Source organism: Triticum dicoccoides, chromosome 3B (genome assembly GCF_002162155.2).
Source record: "Triticum dicoccoides isolate Atlit2015 ecotype Zavitan chromosome 3B, WEW_v2.0, whole genome shotgun sequence".
NCBI classification, from domain to species: Eukaryota; Viridiplantae; Streptophyta; class Magnoliopsida; order Poales; family Poaceae; genus Triticum; species Triticum dicoccoides.
The window spans coordinates 615,401,737-615,419,337 of record NC_041385.1 but is presented as its reverse complement, the minus strand read 5'-3'; positions in this window follow the sequence as shown (position 1 = coordinate 615,419,337).

Genomic DNA, 17,601 nt, shown 5'->3' with positions numbered 1-17,601 from the left:
ATGGCCTCCTCCGTCACGGAGGGGCAAATCAAAAAGCTGAGGAAGGCCGGATACTTGTCTGACGACATCGCGCACCGGCTTCCAGATGTGGGGCAACTCATCCCCACCCCCAGGCCCCATGAGAGGGTTGTTTTTCTTCCCCATTTCCTCCACGGACTGGGTTTTCCTCTTCACCCATTCGTTCGGGGGCTCATGTTCTACTACGGCCCGGACTTCCACGATCTGGCCCCGAACTTCATCCTCAATATCTCGGCGTTTATCATCGTGTGCGAGGCCTTCTTCCGCATCCAGCCTCACTTTGGCCTATGGCTGAAGATCTTCAGCGTCAAGCCGAAGGTTGTGAAAGGCCGACAAGCAGAATACGGAGGTGCTATGGTGGGCAAGATGGCCAACGTCACTTGGCTCGAGGGTGCCTTTGTGGAAACCATCAAAGGGTGGCAATCGGGGTGGTTCTATATCACCGAGCCGAGTGACCCTAAGTGGGCAGCGGCCCCCGAATTTCGATCCGGCATCCCCACCCGGCTCACATCTTGGAAAGAGACGGGCCTGTCATGGGGCAATCCTGAAGAGGTGACCGGACTCCAAACCTACGTCCGAGACCTGGTGACCAAGAAGGTCAAGCTTGTCAACGTAGTCCAGGTCATGCTCTTCCGCCGGATCCTCCCGTGTCAACGACGGGACTTCAATTTGTGGGAGTTCGACCCGGCCCAGCACCAGACTCTATCCCAGCTCTTCGAAACGAAGCACGAGGACGCCTGGAAGGTGCTTTTCAAGAGTTCTGAGGTCTCCCCTCCCGTCACCGAGGATCGCGGATTCTGCCCCAAACGTCAAGCCTCCGAAGTAAGCTTACATTTAGTCCCTTACGGGACACCCGAATTTCATAGTGTGACTTTATGTGGGATCTAAACTCCCATTCCTTTGACAGGACTGGAAGAGAACATCCGGACAGTTTGACTGTCCGGCCCCTTTGCCCGAAGGCCCAGCAGACGCACGCTTGGTGAAGCTACTGGTTCCGGCACCTCATGTGGTGCCGGAGAAGAAGGCCAAGGAGAAGGCCACAGGGACCCGAAAGAGTTCCCGGCGCCCGGTGGTGTTGGATTCATCGCCCGACAACCTCGACACGCCCTCCGCTTCGGAAGACGAGGCGAAGGAAGAAGAAGAAGCCTCTCCCCCTCCAACGGGGGGAGGAAAGAAAAGGAAGGCCGCCCCAACTGGGGAGGCCGGAGGGTCCAAGAAGGGGAAGACCCATCTGCCGGACTACACCTCCGATGCCGAAGACGGCGGGGAGGAATGGCCATCCAGGGTCAAGCCCTTGGCAAAGTCGTAAGTGTCCGGTTACCTGAATGACTCATGGCACTCCTCTATTATTTGGTAATGTCTAACGCCCAATTTTAATCATGCAGTCCGCCCAGAGCTCAGCTCGGTGATTCGTCGAGCGGCTCCCTGAATTCGTCGGATGTGAACAGCGCTTCGCTTCCGACGGCCTCCTCCCCGCTCCCTATGGACGACGCCGAGGTGGGGTCCCGAAAGGGACTAAACTAGGAGGAGGTGGTCCTGGAGGCGCCGCAAGGCGATCTCCCGGACTCCAGGCCCGAAGGGGGTAAAGCCCCGGAGGGATCTAAGTCCGGCCCTGGGCCGGACACTGCTCCGGAACCATCAACGATTCCAGATTCCGACAGGCGGCGCCTTCATAAGAAGGGCAAGCCTACGACGCCGGCGACCCCCGTCTATCCAGAGGCGCCGGACAATTTGTTGGAGGTGCTTAACAGCGCCTCCATCGACGAGGAACACCGCACTGTTATGAGTGCGGTGATCTAGAAGGTTCGGTCCGCCAAGAGCGGTCTGACGGAAGCTTGTACAAGCCTGTTATCAGGCTTTGAGGTATGTGTTCAAAAACATATAAAAATGTTACCGCATAGACAGTAGCCCCTGATGCTCAGTTCGGTGTTCGGAAAGAAAAGCCGAGCTGAGGATCTAAAAAGATATACGCGGGGGTCTAATAGAAATACGTCAATATGGGAATGCAGGCTGCGCTGCTGACCTCTGCCGACTAACTGCGGAGGTCAATGCATTGAAGGAAAGCCTCGAGTGGTCCGAGAGCGAGCTCAGCCGTGCCAAGAAGCAGCTTGAGGATAAAGAGGGTACATAGTACCTCCTGTAAATGTATATAGAAATACTTGGTTGCAAATAATAACATGACCAATGTAAATGTTGCAGGAGCCACGACCGAGGTGGCGACCCTGAAGGAGGCGGTCTCCAAGGCCGAAAAGAGTGCGGCCTTGGAGCACACCGAGCGAGAGAAGCAGGAGGCGCGGGTGGCGGAGGTGCGGCAAGAGCTCCAGGCTCTCGCAGAAAAACACGAGAGTTTGGAGCGTGACTCGAAGACTCGAGAGTCCGAGCTTGCCTTGGCTCTTGAGAGTGCCAAGATCGCGAAGGCCTAAGTCCAGAAAGCCCTTCTGGAGATCAAGGCGATGAAGAAGATAGCGGCGGGTAAGGCATTCTTTATGCAAAGCAAAAATATAAAAGTTAATTATATGCTACTTACCCGAATCCGGAGCTCTCCAGGAGCGTTCGCCGATCTGCCCCGTAGTGTGTCTGATGCCGCCGCATACTATCGAGCCGAAGAGGGGAGCTCGACGGAAAAAGTGTTCTGGTCTCAGTACGCTGAGGCCGAACATCCGGTGCCCCTGAGCGACCAGCTGAAGCAGCTGGTCGAGCTCCACAAGGTGGCCGAACATGCCATGAAGGGCCTCATAGCTCGGCTGTGGCCTGGAGAAGTCATGCCTGGGAGCTACTTCGGTCTGGTGCGGCGGCTGGTGGACGCGTGTCCGTGGATTGAGTTCGTCAAGCGCTTCGTTTGTATTGAAGGTGCCCGTCGGGCCCTTGCTCGTGCTAAGGTGCACTGGGGCAAGCTAGACGTGGAGAAGCTTTTGACGGACGCGCCACCGCCGGGCAAGGAGTATCATACACCCGAGATGTATTATAATGGCGTTCTGAAGGGTGCCCGCCATATAGCGGATGAGTGCTCCAAAGATGTAATTTTTGAGTAGACTCGCATTTGTTATCCTGTACGCTGAAACTTTGTTCATATGCGTTAAGCAACGCTTGTTCATTTAAAATATTACCTTCTGTGCGGCCGTTTATCAAATCTGAGAGATGCAAGTCGCCGGCTTCGACCCCCATGCCACAAGTGCTGGGGTGTTCGGGATAAACCTGAGTGCTCGTGTTCCCATTCTTGGGTCCATCTAGGGAGGCGTTCAGCACAACGAACCAGGCCGTCGGACTTATAATGCTTTATCACTCTCACTTAGCCATAGAATTCTATAATTTTAAATTTCGGCGAAGCCCCTAGTATTCGGAAGACCGAGTTCGGGGCGCTATCCACGCCTAGGCCGCATAAGTCCGGCTCCTCACTCGAAGCGGCATAAGTCTTTAAGGACTCGAAAAAAACCTCGCGAACAGCGACCGGTCTCTCGCACTATCATGACAGTCAGTTTTAGCTTTCTCTACTGAGGTGTTAACCCAGCTCAACTGGGGCACAATCGCAGTAGTTCTCCCAGCGCTACCTTATCCAACAATGCGGAACGTAAGGTACCAAAACATGGGAGCGGGCAAACCCAACTATTGACCAAAGACATGATTCGGAGCCGATGCATATAGTGCTATAAGTTCGGGGTGCTGCACTCATGAGAGCGTTCGGTCTTCTCACACCATGTTATGGGGTGTTGTAAGCCCCTGGCGTATTGTCTGTACCAAAGTGTACGGTTGCAGAATGTCATGACTGAACATATTTGTATATAAAAAATAGATAAGTACAATAATAGATAAGAGCTATATATTGTTTATTAAAAAGAGCTGCTGCGAAAGCAGAACGATACAAGAAGTGCGGTAAGCAAGAGATGGGAGTATTTGACATGTTCCCCTCTAGGGGCAAGCTGCGGGATTGTAAGTAAAACAGGTATTAAACTCGTTATAGAGACCACCTAGACTTTTGACGTAGCTTGCTCTCTCCCTGGCTATTGCATCGTGGGTTCGGCGAGTGTATTGTCGGATAGGCCTTCCGAATAGTTGGGTCCTAAAAGTGTGTAAAAAAGGAAAACGACGAAATAGGGAGCCCCTTAGTGCGGTTGAGCCGCATTCTGGGCATGCCGTTGTTGTGCCCCTCCCCTTATGCCCATGGTATCTCTAAGGCGTAATTATGTACGCGTGGTACCAGTATCGTCATTTGGCGGGGGCTGGGGTTGGGGCCGCACTGCTATGCTTGCTCAGAACGTGCCAACCGGATTTGTTGTAGGTTACTTCAGGCTCGCTTGACGTTGTCCGGAAGTTTGACGCCTGGATTGGAGAACTGCCTTGAGAGGCTACTCTATACTTCCGCCGCCAGGGCCGCCGTGTGCTCCTCCGTTCGGAGAGAGCGTTCGGTGTTTCCATTTACCGTGATGACTCCGCGAGGTCCTGGCATCTTGAGATTGAGATATGCGTAGTGCGGCACCGCATTGAATTTTGCAAATGTGGTTCGTCCTAGCAGGGCGTGATAGCCGCTGCGGAATGGGACTATGTCGAAGATTAACTCCTCGCTCCGGAAGTTATCCGGGGATCCGAAGACCACTTCGAGTGTAACCGAGCCTGTACAGCTGGCCTCTACACCTGGTATGACGCCTTTGAAGGTTGTCTTTGTGGGTTTAATCCTTGAAGGATCGATGCCCATTTTTCGCACTGTGTCCTAGTAAAGCAGGTTCAGGCTACTGCCGCCGTCCATTAGGACTCTGGTAAGGTGAAATCCGTCGATAATTGGGTCTAGGACCAATGCGGCGAATCCGCTGTGACGGATGCTAGTGGGATGGTCCCTTCAATCGAAGGTGATCGGGCAGGAGGACCATGGGTTGAACTTTGGGGCGATTGGCTCCAACGCATAGACGTCCTTGAGAGCACGCATCCGCTCCCTTTTGGGGATGTGGGTTGCGTATATCATGTTCACCGTCCGAACTTGCGGGGGAAATCCCTTCTGTCCTTTGTTGTTTGGCGGCCGGGGCCCCTCCTCGTCATCGCTATGTAGCCCCTTGTCTTTGGTTTCGGCACTTAACTTGCCTGCCTGCTTGAACACCCAACAATCCCTGTTGGTGTGATTGGCTGGCTGTTCGGGGGTGCCATGTATTTGGCACGAGCGATCGAGTATCCGGTCTAAGCTGGATGGGCCCTGAGGGTTTCTTTTGAATGGCTTCTTCCGCTGACCTGGTTTAGAGCCTCTGAATCCGGCATTGACTGCCGTATCTTCAGTATTGTCACCGTTAATGCGGCGCTTATGCTTGTTGCGACGTGACATGCCGTTGTTGTCCTTGGTATCCGAATTGCCGGGACTCTTGGTTATGTTATTGCTACGAGCTAGCCAGCTGTCTTCTCCCGCACAAAAGCGGGTCATGAGTGTCATGAGGGCTGCCATAGATTTCGACTTTTCCTGTCCTAGGTGCCGGGCAAGCCATTCGTCTCGGATGTTGTGCCTGAAGGCTGCAAGGGCCTCGGCGTCCGGACAGTCGACTATTTGGTTTTTCTTGGTTAGGAACCGTGTCCAGAATTGTCTGGCCGATTCCTATGGCTGCTGGATTATGTGGCTTAGGTCATCGGCGTCTGGTGGTCGCACATACGTGCCCTGGAAGTTGTCAAGGCATGCGGATTCTAGGTCCTCCCAACAACTAATTGACTCCGCTGGCAGGCTGTTAAGCCAATGTCGAGCTGGTCCTTTAAGCTTGAGCGGGAGGTATTTGATGGCATGTAGATCATCACCACGGGCCATGTGGATATGAAGGAGATAATCCTCGATCCATACCGCAGGATCTGTTGTGCCATCGTATGATTCGATGTTTACGGGTTTGAAGCCCTCGGGGATTTGATGATCCATTACTTCATCTGTGAAGCATAGTGGGTGTGTGGCGCCCCTGTACTGGGCTATCTCACGACGCAGCTCGGAGGAGCTTGGTCTGTTGTATTCGGCCGGGCCGTACTTATTATGTCCAGCGTGACGGCTAGCGTCACATGAAGCGGGGCACCCATGCGATCCCTAGATCGATCTTGTTTGCCTTGCCTTATTCTCCAAGATGTCTCGCAGGTCTGTTGCGTCTCCCCGTACTCTGGTATGTTTTGAGCAGTGTCGGGGTGCGGCTTGGGTTGAGGGCCTGAAGGCCTCTCTACCGCGGCCGCGGGGTGGCCGATCGGGCGCATCGTACGTTGGTGATGTAGGTTTAGTTGCTTCCTCCTCAAGTTGGGGTAGCAGCCTGCGCTTTGGGTAGCTCTTGGATGGGCGTTCTAGTTTATACTCTTCGGCCGCCAGGACTTTGGTCCATCTGTCGGCTAGCAAGTCTTGGTCAGCTCTAAGCTGTTGCTGTTTCTTCTTGAGGCTACTTGCCGTGGCCACAAGCCTGCGTTTGAAACACTCTTGTTCGACGGGATCCTCTGGCACGACGAATTCGTCGTCGTCGAGGCTTGCCTCGTCTTCGGAGGGAGGCATATAATTGTCGTCCTCATCCTCTTTGTCGGCCGCTCTCTCATGAGGGCTGGCTCCTTCGTCCTCCTGCACTAAATCCTGCTGGAGGGGGTTGTCTTTGGCACTGTCCGGCGTGTTGTTATCTCCGGTGCCGGAATCCCCGTTTTTGCTTTGGCGGGACTTAGAGCGGCGCCGCTGACGTTGGCGCTTGGGTTGCTTCTTGGAGGGGTCATCCTCCGTTTTCTCCTCGCCATCCCCCGCTTTAGGGGTGTCCACCATGTATATGTCATATGACGAGGTCGCTTTCCAGTTCCCTATAGGTACCGGTTCTTGATCGTCTCCTTCATCGTCGTCCATGCCGTCGATGTCTTCAGAGTCAAAGTTGAGCATGTCGGTTAAATCGTCGACAGTGGCTATGAAGTGGGTGGTGGGTGGGCTTCGAATTTCTTCGTCGTCCGCATCCCAACCGTGTTGGCTGTAGTTCGGCCAGGGCTCTCCTGACAAAGAGAGACTTAACGAATTCAGGATATCACCAAAAGGCGAGTGCTAAAAGACGTCCGCGGTGGTGAACTCCATGATCGGAGCCCAATCGGGCTTAATCGGAAGAGGTGCGGGATTTACGGAGTCCGGATTGGAGTCCGGCACCTTGGAGTCATGGGCCTTGCGAAGGACTAGGCTGGTATCCGGCTCTATCACCGTAGAGGTTGCAGCTTCCAGGGCGGCGTTTAACCGTCCATCCCCAACTGGCGCAGTGGACTCCGAGCTAATGGTCGGAGTGGACACCTGAGCGACGCTCTGAGCGTCTTCCGATGGCAGAGCTAAATCATGCCCATTGTGACAGTGCGGCGCGCCCGGCTGTGGCTCGAATCCATCGAAGATCAAGTCCCTGTGGATGTCGGCCGTGTAGTTTAAGCTTCCGAACCTGACCTGATGGCCAGGGGCGTAGCTTTCGATCTGCTCCAGATGGCCAAACGAGTTGGCCCGCAGTGCGAAGCCGCCGAATATAAAGATCTGTCCGGGGAGAAAAGTCTCATCCCGGACCGCATCGCGATCGACGAGCGAAGAAGCCATCGGGCCTAAAGGCGACGACACAGAGGAACTCTCAATGAAAGCACCAATGTCGGTGTCAAAACCGGCGGATCTCGGGTAGGGGGTCCCGAACTGTGCGTCTAGGCAGATGGTAACAGGAGACAAGGGACACGATGTTTTTACCCAGGTTCGGGCCCTCTCGATGGAGGTAAAACCCTACTCCTGCTTGATTAATATTGATGATATGGGTAGTACAAGAGTAGATCTACCGCGAGATCGGAGTGGCTAAACCCTAGAAGCTAGCCTATGGTATGATTGTTGTTCGTCCTATGGACTAAAACTCTCCGGTTTATATAGACACCGGAGAGGGCTAGGGTTACACAGAGTCGGTTACAATGAGAGGAGATCTTCATATCGCATAGCCAAGCTTGCCTTCCGCTCCAAGGAAAGTCCCATCCGGACACGGGACAGAGTCTTCAATCTTGTATCTTCATAGTCCGGGAGTCCGGCCAAAGGTCTTAGTCCGGCCATCCGGACACCCCCTAATCCGGGACTCCCTCACCAGCCATAAATGATCATTAAGACTACGGAGTGAATGCCTGACCGTTGCCATCCTGGGATGACTTTAGATATTCTATACACCGAGTGGTTCTTCATATGGCCGAGTGGCTATGCTGTGGTCGAGTGGAACTGAGGTATCCGAATGGAACCTTCTGTCGAGTGGATTGCACTTTGGGAAGACTCTAGTCGGTATTCTCTATTGGTCCTTGAGTGCCTTTGATTGTAGGTCAGTGTCCTTGGGTGGGGTGTCTATGTTAGGCCTAGGACCCTACCCTAGGTACATGTCCTCGTCATTATCCCCCGAATGGATTGAGGTCTAAGTGGAGAAAAGGTTGAGGTTGACTCCGACTCAATTGAATGTTCCAGAGGCATCTCATTGAAGTCTGGATAATACACGGGAACTTTAAATCTTGCTTCAGTTGGCTCGATCGGTTCTGATAGCTTGAAGTTGCCGAGTGAATAAATGTAGTAATCCTTCGAGTGGATTAGGACGCGAAATCTTAGACGCGATTGACTGCTCCGTGGTTTCCGGATTACACGGGATTCAGAATTTCAGAGAAGCACGTCGGACGGGGCGTGGCGCAATAAGCGGAACGAATCGGACCGGGACGCTGCAATTTTTGCGCCGCCTTTTTCACCACGTATCGCTCCTGTGCCTGTGATGGGATATGATTTGATTGTTGGGGGCCACTAGTCAGCCACTCGAAACCAACCTCATATAAGGCGTCGAAGCCGATGCACGACACATTGCCTTCAATCGATCTCCATCCTCTCTTCTTCTCTGCCTCCTTTCTCCCTTCTCCCCACGCCTCTCCTCAGCCCTCTCAAGCTCCACGTAATGGTGAAGGAGAATACCGCGGCTCTGGAGCGTGCGAAGAAGGCGTCGGCTATGGCGAAGGGGAAGAAGACGGCATGGGGCTCGTCATCACGTTCCGCTCTGCCGCCTGGCTGGATCCAGGGGGATTGGGCCCGCTTGACGGTCTCGCGGGAGTACTTGGAGAATCTCGCTCACGATGACCTAATTAAACCCGGGTCTTGGAGATTTCTTGGGGAGGAGTTTGAGCCTCAGCCGCGCATGGTGAGTGTGTTCTCCTCACCACCCATGTCGAGCGTGGTTTTTCTTTGCCTCCTTACCCGTTCTTTCGAGGGTTCTTGAATTTATTCGGGGCTCAGATTCATCATTTCCCTCAAAACACTATCTTGTATCTTATTGCTTTCATCTCCATGTGCGAAAACTTCTTGGGCTGCCACCCGCACTGGGGTCTCTTCAAGCATATATTCACTTGTCGATCTCAGACGGTGAAGAAAGCTAACCCAGTCGACCAGAAAATGCACGTGATCCAGGTGTGCGGGGGTCTAGGGATCCAAATGAGGGGTAGGAGTTGCTTTCCCCCTATGACCTTTACCGAATCAGTTAGAGGGTGGCAGTCGACCTTTACGTGAATCAATTGCTTTCCCCCTGTGATCCAAATGAGGGTTAGAAGGATGTTCCAACTCCTGGTCAGTCGACTGGCCTCCCTCCTTTCTCTCTAGAGAGACTCCAGTCCCCTCGCTTTCTAGTGGTAGCTCCGAAAGAGAATGAGGAAGTGCAGATGATGGTTGCGGTCGTTGTTGAACTGGTGAAGGGAGGATTGACTGGGATGGATCTGTTGAGGTGTATCTCAATCAACGGATCCAGCCCCTGCATGCTCGTGACCACCCCATGTGGATGTACTCGTGCACTGATGACACCGCTCGTACCCACCCGGAGAAGGCTGACGAGGAGACGGTGGCCCAGTGGCTCCGGAGTGTTACTGGTAACAAGGACAACCCAAGGGGGCCAGGAGGATTCTGCCATTCGATGCCACCCGCGCTCCTGGAGAGGTCAGACTCGCCTATCCGAGTGTTTTCCCTTTTATGTTTGTCGAGTGTTTGTTCTTGAATCCGACTCATATACACGACTTGCATCTTGTACATTTTCCCCAAGATGCACTCGATGCCCAACGGAGAGGAGTGTCGGGAGGGGATCGATAGAGACAGTGAAGACAGTGACAACGAATAATGCAAAGACAGCAAAGATGAGAGCGAGGACTCGAGTAGCAGCGGCGAGGAATTCGACTCACCACCTTGTTCCAAGTGTCGATCCAAGCAGCAGCAAGACCCCGCGGGAGTACAGGGCAAGGCTGTCGCGCCAAGTGCCAAAGTTCCCAAGCGCACTCGCACGTTAACTCCTAAGCCGACTGAGGCTCCAAAGCAAGCCAAAGTCGCCCCACCCAAGCCTCGGAAGGCCCTGCCAAGGATCAAGGTGGTTGTGCCCGTGACATCAACGTAAGCACTTCTTTCGTGTATTTTTCTATGTTCTTCTGCAGACTCTTTGGCTTGTTTGACCGAGTGAAATCTGGAACGTTCAGTGTTGGTAGTGCATATGCGACCTCCATGGATATTGACAAAGACCGTGGCGATGCGGAAACAGCAGATGTGGCCACCTCTCGAGCGGGTAAGGCTTCATGACTTATCTGTTTTTTGTTAATAGATCTTTGGGGTCGACTGAAATTTCTCTGTCGAGCGTTTTGCAGCACTGGCGAATATCATTCAGCTTCCTGACGATGATGACGAGGATGAGCCTCCGAAGAATACTGGGGGGAGAAGTCAAACTCTAAGCAAGAGGGTGCCAGGGTCCAGAACGTCTTGCTCGTCTTCTGAGCCTGTGATCCAGCCGGTTAGTGATCTAGCACGGGCTTCTATCTCTTTTGCCATTCCTCTGTTGACCAACTGGCCTTCAGCGTCGACTGCTCAAGCTCCAGAGCCCACTACACAAATCCAGTCTCCTACTCCACTAGTCCAGACACCTGCCCTGACATCTCGCTTGTTTGCTGCCTATCCAGTCCCAGAGGATCGAGTAGGAGTTGCGAAGGAGGCCATGATCCAGGCAGGGTTAATGATGGAGCGACTGAAGGTGGTGTATGACACCAGCAAGGCCACATAAAATGCCAGCTCTACTCTTCAAGTCAATGTCCAAGTAAGTGGAATTGTAAGTTAATTTCCGATTGATTTCTCTGTCTTGGCTTTTGCTCTGTTCAGACACACTCTCTACAAACTGCTGCTTTATTATTCGTAAGATGTTCATGCATCAAACTTGAATTTTGCAACTTTCACCTATTCACCTAGTGGGTGTTTTGTCTCTTTAGTGTATCTTCTTCACTTGAGTCGACCAGGTCATGCCGAGTGAAAAACTTCTAGTCCAGTGGGGGCATGCTAAGTGCACCCACTGGGTGTAGTCCCCAAGACCATCGTTGAATGTTTGATTCGGCGGGGATCTTATCGAAACATTAGCTTGTAGCACTTCCACTCGACCTAGACGCGTCTTGTCGAGTGGGAACTTAAACTAGTGGGGGCACGCGAAGTGCACCCACTGGGTGTAGTCCCCAAGACCACGGTCAACTGCGGGTAGTCGACGGTGGTCTGAGAACCAATGATATTTTTTTACTCCTTCCACTCTAGCTGGGCTGACCATGCTGAGTGGGAAATGAAACCAGTGGGGGCACGCTAAGTGCACCCACTGGGTGTAGTCCCCGAGGCTATTGTTGAATGTTTGATTCAGCAGCAGTCTTAGAACTCTTTTGCTATGTAACTCATTAGTGTATCTTTCCATTCGGAGGTAACTATCGACTGACTTGTCCATTTGTTGATTGCAGAATTCTTATGAATTTGGGGCCCAATATGCCACTGTTGAGCAGGAGAAGACCAATCTTAAGCTCGAACTGGACTGGCCAAGGAGAATCTGAAGAAAGCCCAAAAGGAAGTAGCAATCATGGGAGGTAACCACTCGTTGACTGCATGCCTTGTCATTTTCCCTGTCTATCCTTTGAACCGAGTGATTTCACTCGAACAGATGCGTAGTGAAAACCGTCATCTTCAAGCATGTTTGAGGAATGTTATTTCTTTAGACAAAATGAAGCAGGCCCTGCAGCAAAAGGATCTTGACCTTGCTACGGCACATAGGACGCCTCGTGAGAAGACTGAGCTTGCCAACCAGAAGTTGGCTTCAGTCTGAAAGTTGGAAGATGAGAACGCCAAGCTGAAGAGTGTTTTTGATGAAGCAAAGAAGGAAACGGTGCAACTAAAGGATGAACAAGCGGCTCTGGCCAAGAAGAGGGATGAATTAGAAGCTTATCTGAGTGATCTCGCCCAAATGATGTTCCTGAAGCTTGAAGGTATTCCCCTTTGGTCGACTGAAAAACTTTCATGCCATATTGTTGTCGATTCACTAACTTTCCATGCTTGCAAAATTCTGTCAGAGCTTTGAGGAGGAGACTGGGCAGATCGAGACTAGATTAGACTCCATCAACTCCCTTGTCAAAGACGAGACTGCCATGAACGTGCTGCGACTAGAAGCTCGACTTTCTAACATCTAGGACTACATCGCGGGCCTGAAAACCGCAATGTCTCGGGTCGACAAGGAACTCTGGCCACAGGTTGTGCAATAGAATGACCTCGAGTCACTGATGACTTGACTCAACAGCATCCTTGACCGAGTGCAGGCATGGAAGAAGTCGGCTGTGTGTTGTGGTGCTGATGTCGCCTTATCCTTCGTCCGTGTTCACTGTAGAGACGTCAAAGAGGAGAACCTGAAGGATCTGCAAGTAACCAACACCAAGAAGCTTCAATTCCCATCTTTCATGGACACCTTCATCGACGCAGCTACTCGCATCGTAGATGGCATTGACTTGGATTCATTTGTCGAGACAGCCAGCCCGCCTCCCGACGAGTGAGAAACTTGATGACTTAATTTGCCTCGGATGCCGAGTGGATTTTGTAACCGCTAAAACTCTTTCGAGCCTGATGCTCGAGTACTTTCATTCACAACATTGAACCTTCTTGAAACTATCTGAAGTTGGTTTCTTTGTTCGAATGCAGTTGCTTCGTTTCTACTGTTCTTTGGATTTTCTTGGTTTGAGTGAATCCGGGATCGCAATTGTTCCTCCGAGTGAAAGGGTTGCTCCCCACTTGGAGTCGATGTTGTACTTGTGGCGCAGCTCAAAGTGCATTCCAACATTTTACTTGTGCTGTAGCTCAGGGTGTGTCCAACGTTGTACTTGTGGTGCAGCTCAGAGAGCGTCCAGATGTTGTACTTGCGGCACATCTTAGAGTGTGCCTTGAAGTGCTTTTAACTTAGGCGAGCACAGGGTCACAGCTAGGCCCCGAGTGAGAGGATCGCTCTTCACTCGGAGTGTTTTTGAAACTTAGGCGAATCGGGTTTGCGGCTAAGCCCCCGAGTGAGAAGATCGCTCTTCAGTCAGAGTGTTTTCTGAAACTTGGGCGAGTACGAGATCGCAGTTAAGCCCCCGAGTGAGAGGATCTCTCTTCACTTGTAGTGGTTTCTTAAACTTAGGCGAGTACGGGATCGCAACTAAGCCCCCGAGTGAGAGGATTCCCCTTCACTTGGAGTGTTTTTTAAACTTAGGCAAGTATTGGATCGCAGCTAAGCCCCCGAGTGAGAGGATCGCTCTTCACTCGGAGTGTTTTTTTAACTTAGGAAAGTACGGGATCATAGCAAAGCCCCTGAGTGAGAGGATCGCTCTTCACTCGGGTGTTTTTCAAACTTAGGCGAGTACGGGATCGCAGTGTCACGCCCAATACGCGACCCTATCCAAAAGGAACTCGAAGGTCCCACCAAGGATAGACCCGCATATTGAAACGCTTTTGCAAGGTGGATATCATTACATCAACATTACATAATAGATGGGGATACATACAAGAGGCATACAATGCCACACGAATACAACATCACAATACAAAAGAACATCATCCGACTACGGATGAAACACAAACAGAAACTCAAATGACATCCACCTTGCTAGCCCAGGCTGCCGACCTGGAACCTATCCCCTGATCGAAGAAGAAGCAGAAGAAGAGCTCCAACACAAGCAAACATCGCTCTCGCATCATGATCATCACATAACCTGTACCTGCAACTGTTGTTGTAGTAATCTGTGAGCCACGAGGACTCAGCAATCCCATTACCATGGGTATCAAGACTAGCAAAGCTTAAAGGGAAAGGAAGGGGTAAAGTGGTGAGGTTGCAGCAGCGACTAAGCATATATGGTGGCTAACATACGCAAATAAGAGCGAGAAGAGAGCAAGCGGAACGGTCGTCAACTAGCATTGATCAAGAAGTGATCCTGAACTCTTACTTACGTCAAACATAACCCAGAAACCGTGTTCACTTCCCGGACTCCGCCGAAAAGAGACCATCATAGCTACACACACGGTTGATGCATTTTAATTCAGATCTGGTGTCAAGTTATCTACAACCGGACATTAACAAATTCCCATCGACCAATAACCGCAGGCACGGCTTTCGAAAGATTATACCCTGCAGGGGTGTCCCAACTTAGCCCATGACAAGCTCTCGCGATCAACGAAGGAATAGACCTTCTCCCAGGAAGACCCGATCAGACTCAGAATCCCGGTTTACAAGACATTTCGACAATGGTAAAACAAGACCAGCAAGACCGCCCGATGCGCCGACAATCCCGATAGGAGCTGCACATATCTCGTTCTCAGGGCAACACCGGATGAACACTACGTACAACTAAAACCAACCCTCAAGTTTCCCCGAGGTGGCGCTGCAAGTGGCTCTGGTTCGGACCAACACTTAGACAAGCACTGGCTCGGGGGGGGGGGCTATAATAAAGATGACCCTCAAGAGAGCGACTCCCAAGGGAAAAGTAGGTGGTGGTGAGGCAAATGGTAAAACCAAGGTTGGGCCTTGCTGGAGGAGTTTTATTCAAAGCGAACTGTCAAGGGGGTCCCATAAATCACCCGACCGCGTAAGGAACGCAAAATCCGGGAACATAACACCGGTATGACGGAAACTAGGGCGGCAAGAGTGGAACAAAACACCAGGCATAAGGCCGAGTCTTCCACCCTTTACCAAGTATATAGATGCATTAATAATATAAGAGATATTGTGATATCCCAACCAAAATCCTGTTCACCATGGAGAAATCTTCAACTTCACCTGCAACTAGCAACGCTATAAGAGGGGCTGAGCAAAAGCGGTAACATAGCCAAACAACGGTTTGCATAGGAAAGGTGTCAAAGGTTAGAGGTTCATGGCAATTTGGGATGGCTTGATAAACAGGTGATAGGTAGCGCAGCATAGCGATAGAACAAAGCAACTAGCATAGCAATGATAGTAGTGAGATCCAGGGTAGCGGTCATCTTGCCTGAAATCCCGCAAGGAAGAAGAACGAGTCCATGAAGAAGATGAAGCCACGAAGACGAACCAAGCGTAGACGAACGAATCCTCACGATCGCAACGAAACAGGAACTATCAAAAAGAAGCACACAACATAGTAAACACACCACACATGAACAAGACATAATGCACAACAATCATGATGCATGACAAATCTACATGAAGCTACTCATGGCAAGAGATGATGTAAACAAGAGCAACACATCAAGGCAAGTTTAAATGAGGCCGGGAACAACATATGACAATTCCAGTAAGTCCTCATATGCATATTTCGAAGTTGGTCTAGGTATGAATAAACCTTATGTTCAAGTTGTTAAACAGCAAGTTAAGATGCAACAAGATGATCTACACGAGATTCTAGTCAAGTTATATATAAAGTTCATTTAATTCGGAGTTACGGCCTAGAAGATATGAGCAACACAAGTTAAACATGGCATTGATGCAAAATGCATACAAACATCAAGCAAACACCTCAAAACAAGGATGCAACATGATAATATGAAACTACACGCAATTCTAAGCAAGTTTCATATAGAGCACACTCAAAACGGAGCAACGGTTCAACACACACACTATACAAGTTATAGCAACAATCTGTCCAAAACAACAACTAGGCATATTGCAAGCATCAAAACAACATGCTACAGGACCTCAACAAGAAAACAAAAGGCATGGGCATGATGTACAGGTAAAGCATAACAAAACATGAACACTGAGCTATCTCCAGAAATCACTAAAACATGCTCAAACACACATGGTAAGATTGCAAGTTATAACAATTTCAGACTTTGCAGAAAATAACATCACGATGCAATGTTTAGAGCTATCAAATAACATGTTACATGAACTTATCATGGCAAACAAAGGCATGACATGAATCTACTAATTGCATAGATCAAAATACCCTTACTGACCATAAGCCAAAAGGATCAGAAAATATGATGGCACCCAAGTAAACATAGCAAGTTATAATACAGATTCAAACATGGCAGAAAACAGAATTATGAAGGCATGTAGATGAGCTTGTGCAACTCACTACAGAGCAATACATGGCATGGCAAGGCACCCAACAGTAATAAGGCATGTTTGTGAAGCTAAGAATGGCAATAGCAAGTCCATAGGGTGCATGGAACACTAGCAAAACACATGGGAACAACTGAACTTAATGTTAACAGGCTGACAGCAACATTATCAAGCAACTTTGGAGCAAGATATGAACAAGCTACAACAAGATATAAATGCAACCAGGGGCATGGATGGATAAAGGATGACATGTAGATCAAAACATGTTTATAGAACATCTCCAGATTATGCATAGAATGATTAGTAGCAACATGTTTATATAGCATCGCGAAATAACAGATTCAGCCTAGCAAAACAGCAACATCATGTACACTACTTAACAAGCTCGATTCACTCACCACAAGTCATTTCATGACAAGATAAGCATAGCATCATCAATAAGACATTTTTATGTAACAAACCAAGTCAAGAACAAGTTCATAGCATGCAAGGATCAACTACAACAACCTTGGCCAAATTGAATAACATGTAAACAATCTGCCAGAAAATATTTTGAAGCAAAAGTAGAGCACGAAAATGACATGCTAGACTACTCCATAATTGCAACAAAGGGCATGAATGGATAGACACAAACCATATGTTCAAAACACCCTTACTGAAGTATCTCAAAATATGCATGGATCTCTCTGTAACATCATGTTTACATGGCATCAAAATAACAGCAGAACAAGGACTAAAATCAGTAACATCACGATGCCTAGTTTGCATGCTTGTGCTAGTCACCACATTGATCACAAAAATACATAGTAAGCATCTCTGTAAAGAAGACATAGCATAGATCAAAACACATGTAGACATCAATCTCATAGGATGCACACATCAATCATGGCAAAAATGACAAATGAGCTCGTTCTGTAAACAGACAGCAGAAAACATTATGAAGCACTCTTACAACAATGATTCAGGCATCTAGATGAGCTCAAATGAATATGATGGAATGGAATGGAATGATGTACTCATTGAGGCGAACAATTTGACATATTACACGCACGAAACGAAGCTACGGATACAGAGATACAGCAGGTTGAAGATGGCATGAAAAAGACAAAAATCTAGGACTTAGAGGAAATTAGACCTCCAAAAACTGGACGAGGGGATCCAGCGGGACGAGGCGGCACGCGTTTGGTTCCGGGACGGGTGGATCTCATCCCACCCGTCCAGATCCGGCGACGGGGTGGCTGGCGACGGCGGCGGAGGCGGCCGGAGG